This window comes from Oncorhynchus tshawytscha, linkage group LG05, assembly GCF_018296145.1.
Source record: "Oncorhynchus tshawytscha isolate Ot180627B linkage group LG05, Otsh_v2.0, whole genome shotgun sequence".
Taxonomy (NCBI): Eukaryota; Metazoa; Chordata; class Actinopteri; order Salmoniformes; family Salmonidae; genus Oncorhynchus; species Oncorhynchus tshawytscha.
Genome location: NC_056433.1, coordinates 29,349,457 through 29,355,003, shown reverse-complemented (window position 1 = coordinate 29,355,003; position 5,547 = coordinate 29,349,457).

Genomic DNA, 5,547 nt, shown 5'->3' with positions numbered 1-5,547 from the left:
TTATGTTTTGGGAGTTTAATGACGACTTACTGCTAGACAAATGATTAAAAGAATGCTTGTTAATACTGTTGCTCGATGGCTACCCTATGTCCGGTGATGTTTCTCTGGAAAAAATTGTATGGAAACATGGTTGCTCAAGCCTGATAATCTTAGTGATATTAGTCTGAATAAATAAAAAGCATGTCTTAATTTTGTTCAAATATGCGTCAAACAATTCGCATTACACATGAAAAATGGACAGCAAGGGATACATTTAATTACAAAAGGTTTTGGCATCAATAATATAGTTCAGCTAACACATCCAGAAGACAGTCCTTTGGATACGATCGTACAAGATAGAGACGGATGGATGGGGATATATTATCCCACTGGATATACAAGTAACTGACAAAATAAAGGAAACTCCAACATATAGCGTCTTAATAGGGTGTTGGGCCGCCACGAGCCAGAACAGCTTCAATGCCTAGATTCTACAAGTGTCTGGAACTCTTATCGGAGGGATGCGACAACGTTCTTCTATGAGAAATTTAAAAAATTGATGTTTTGTCGATGGTGGTGGAAAACACTGGACTACCAAAAGGCCTCCTGTGGCTGTGATTAAAGAAATATATAAATATAGGGCAAAAAACATCACGACTAGAGACAACACTACATAAGACGACAACATAGCAAGGCAGCAACATGGGATAAACAGTGCACAGAACAATACATCACACAATGCAGTGTTGTATCCTATAAGGAGCATTGGTGGCAAATCTGATGGCCGAATGGAAAAGAACATCTAGCCTCTCAAGAGCACCATTACCTGCCGATCTATAAATTATGTCTCGGTAATCTAGCATGGGTAGGACGGTCATCGGAATCGGGGTTAATTGGCATCTGGTGTGAAAAAGGAGCGATTACGATAGATTAAACCAAGTCTAGATTTAACTTTTGCCTGCAGCTTTGAAATGTGCTGAGAGAAGGACAGTGTACCATCTAGCCATACTCCCAAGTACTTGTATGAGGTGATTACCTCAAGCTCTAAACCCTCAAAGGTAGCAATGACACCTGTGGGGAGAGGGGTAATTCTTCTTACCAAACCACATGACTTTTGTTTTGGAGGTGTTCAGAACAAGGTTAAGGGCAGAGAAAGCTTGTTGAACACTAAGAAAGCTTTGTTGTAGAGCATTTAACACAAAATCCAGGGAGGGGCCAGCTGAGTTTGAGACTTATCTGCATATAAATGGATGAGAGAGCTTCCTACTGCCTGAGCTATGTTGTTGATGTTAATTGAGAAGAGCGTGGAGCCTAGGATTGAGCCTTGGGATACTCCCTTGGTGACAGGCAGTAGCTGAGACAGCAGATTTTCTGATTTTATACAGTTGAAGTCGCAAGTCTACATAGGTTGGAGTCATTAAAACTTGTTTTTCAACCTCAACAAATTTCTTAAACTATAGTTTTGGCAACTCGGTTAGGACATCGACTTTGTGCATGACACAAGTAATTTTTCCAACTGTTGTTTACAGACAGATTATTTCACTGTATCACAATTCCAGTGGGTGAGAAGTTTACAAACACTGTGCCTTTAAACAGCTTGGAAAATTCCAGAAAATTATGTCATGGCTTCAGAAGCTTCTGATAGGCTAATTGACATAATTTGAGTCATTTGGAGGTGTACCTGTGGATGTTTTTCAAGGCCTACCTTCAAACTCAGTGCCTCTTTGCTTGACATCATGGGAAAATCAAAAGTAATCAGCCAAGACCTCAGAAAAACAATTGTAGACCTTCACAAGTCTGGTTCATCCTTGGGAGCAATTTCCAAATGCCTGAAGGTACCACGTTCCTCTGTACAAACAATAGTAGGCAAGTATAAACATCATGGGGCTACTCAGCCATCATACCGCTCATGAAGGAGATGCGTTCTGTCTCCTAGAGACAAACGTACTTTAATACGAAAAGTGCAAATCAATCCCAGAACAACAGCAAAGGACCTTGTGAAAAATCTGGAGGAAACAGGAACAAAAGTATCTATTTCCACTGTAAAACGAGTCCTATATTGACATAACCTGAAAGGCCACTCAGCAAGGAAGAAGTCACTGCTCCAAAACCACCATAAAAAAGTCAGTCTACAGTTTGCAACTGCACATGGGGACAAAGATCGTACTTTTTGGATAAATGTCCTCTGGTCTGATGAAACAAAAATAGAACTGTTTGGCCATAATGACAATCATTATGTTTGGAGGAAAAAGGGGGAGGCTTGCAAGAACACCATCCCAACCATGAAGCATGGGGTGGCAGCATCATGTTGTGGGGGTGCTTTGCTGGAGGAGGGACTGGTGCACTTCACAAAATAGATGGCAGCGTGAGGAAGGACATTATGTGGATATATTGAAGCAATATCTCAAGACATCAGTCAGGAAGTTAAAGCTTGGTCGCAAATGGGTCTTCCAAATGAACAATGACCCCAAGCATACTTCCAAAGTTGTGGCAAAATGGCTTAAGGACATCAAAGTCAAGGTATTGGAGTGGCCATCACAAAGCCCTGACCTCAATCCCATATAAAATTTGTGGGCAGAACTGAAAAAGCGTGTGCGAGCAAGGAGGCCTACAAACCTGACTCAGTTATACCAGCTCTGTCAGGAGGAATGGGCCAAAATTCACCCAACTTATTGTGGGAAGCTTGTGGAAACCCAAAATGTTTGATTCAAGTTAAACAATATAACGGCAATGCTACAAAATACTATTTGAGTGTAAGTAAACTTCTGACTCACTGGGAATGTGATGAAAGAAATAAAAGCTGAAAGAAATCATTCTCTCAACTACTATTCAGACATTTCACATTCATAAAATAAAGTGGTGATCCTAACTGACATAAGACAGGGAATTCTTACTAGGATTAAATGTCAGGAATTGTGAAAAACGGAGTTTAAATGTATTTGGCTAAGGTGTATGTAATCTTCCGCCTTCAACTGTACACTGCCCTCTTTGAGAGAGGTAGATAGCAAACCAGGCCAAAGACCCCTCGTAGACACCAATAGTCCTTAGCCGGCCCAAAATAATGGAATGGTCTACCATATCAAAAGCTTTGGCCAAGTCAATAAAAATAGCAGCACAGCATTGCTTAGAATCAAGGGAAATGGTGACATCATTGAGGACCTTTAAGGTTGCAGTGACACATCCATGACCTAAGCGGATACCAGATTGCATACCAGAGAGAATACTATAGATATCAAGAAAGCCAGTCAGTTGATTATTGACAAGTTTTTCCAACACTTTTGATAAACAGGGCAAAATAGAAATAGGCCTATATCAGTTAGGATCAGCTTGATCTCCCCTTTAACTAAAGGATGAACGGTGGCTGCCTTCCAAGCAATGGGAACCTCCCCAAAGAGGAGAGACAGGTTAAAAAGGACAGAGATAGGCTTGGAAGAAAGGGTCTAAAGAAGAAAGGGTCTAAAACATCTGACCCAGATGTTTTTTTGGGGTCAAGTTTTAGGGGCTCCTTCATCACCTCGGCCTCAGTGACTCAGACTCAGAGAAACTTTGTGTCGGGGCAGGGGAAAAAGAGGGAGAAGCATCAGGGATAGTCACATTAGAAGGTGTGGGAGATGAGGAAATGTTGGACAGGCAAGGAGGCATGGCTGAGTCTAATAAGAATCCTGACTTAATGAAGTGGTGATTAAAGAGCACAGCCATGTGCTTCTTGTCAGTAACAACCACATCATCAACATTAAGGGACAATGGCAGCTGTGAGGAGGAGAGTTTATTCTCCAAGTCTTTAACTGTTTTCCTAAACTTCTTGGATTAGACCCACAGAGAGAGAACTGCTCCTTAAAAACTTCTTATGGCTTGAATCCCCGCTAACGGGATCGATATGACAACAGCCAGTGAAAGTGCAAGGCGCCAAATTCAAAACAGAAATCTCATAATTAAAATTCATCAAACATAGAAGTATTTTACACCATTTTAAAGATAAACTTGTTGTTAATCCCACCACAGTGTCCGATTTCAAAAAGGCTTTACGACGAAAGCACACCAAACGATTATGTTAGGTCTGCACCTAGTCACAGAAAAAACTGCCATTTTTCCAGCCAAAGTAAGGAGTCACAAAAAGCAGAAATAGAGATAAAATTAATCACTAACCTTTGGTGATCTTCATCAGATGACACTCATAGGACTTCATGTTACACAATACATGTACAGTGGGGAGAACAAGTATTTGATACACTGCCGATTTTGCAGGTTTTCCTACTTACAAAGCATGTAGAGGTCTGTAATTTGTATCATAGGCACACTTCAACTGTGAGAGATGGAATCTAAAACAAAATCCAGAAAATCACATTTTATGATTTTTAAGAAATGTATTTGCATTTTATTGCATGACATAAGTATTTGATACATCAGAAAAGCAGAACTTAATATTTGGTACAGAAACCTTTGTTTGCAATTACAGAGATCATATGTTTCCTGTAGTTCTTGACCAGGTTTGCACACACTGCAGCAGGGATTTTGGCCCACTCCTCCATACAGACCTTCTCCAGATCCTTCAGGTTTCGGGGCTATCGCTGGGCAATACGGACTTTCAGCTCCCTCCAAAGATTATCTATTGGGTTCAGGTCTGGAGACTGGCTAGGCCACTCCAGGACCTTGAGATGACCCATCTTTCTTACTGAGGGAAGGACGGAGCCATCCTCCCCTCCTTAGTTGCCCTGGCTGTGTGTTTCAGGTTCTTGGGGTTGTCATGCTGGAAGACCCAGCCATTCCTCCTCTGGACCCATCTTCACTGATCTCTCACCTTCCTCATGATCATTGATGCCCCATGAGGTGAGATCTTGCATGGAGCCCCAGACCGAGGGTGATTGACCGTCATCTTGAACTTCTTCCATTTTCTAATAATTGCGCCAACAGTTGTTGCCTTCTCACCAAGCTGCTTGTCTATTGTCCTGTAGCCCATTCCAACCTTGTGCAGGTCTACAATTCTATCCCTGATGTCCTTACACAGCTCTCTGGTCTTGGCCATTGTGGGGAGGTCGGAGTCTGTTTGATTGAGTGTGAGGACAGGTGTCTTTAATACAGGTAACGAGTTCAAACAGGTGCAGTTAATACAGGTAATGAGTGGAGAACAGGAGGGCTTCTTAAAGAAAAACTAACAGGTCTGTGAGAGCTGGAATTCTTACTGGTTGGTAGGAGATCAAATACTTATGTCATGCAATAAAAATGTATTAATTACTTAAAATTCATATCATGTGATTTTCTGGATTTTTGTTTTAGATTTCGTCTCTCACAGTTAAAGTGTACCTATGATAAAAATTACAGACCTCTACATGCTTTGTAAGTAGGAAAACCACTGCAAAATCGGCAGTGTATCAAATACTTGTTCTCCCCACTGTATGTTATGTTTGATAAAGTTTATATTTATATACAAATATCTGAGTTTACTTTGGCGCGTTTTGTTTGGTAGTTCCAAAACATCCGGTGATTTTGCAGAGAGCCACATCAATTTACAGAAATACTCATAATAAAAATTTATAAAAGATACAACTATTATGCATGGAATTATAGAAA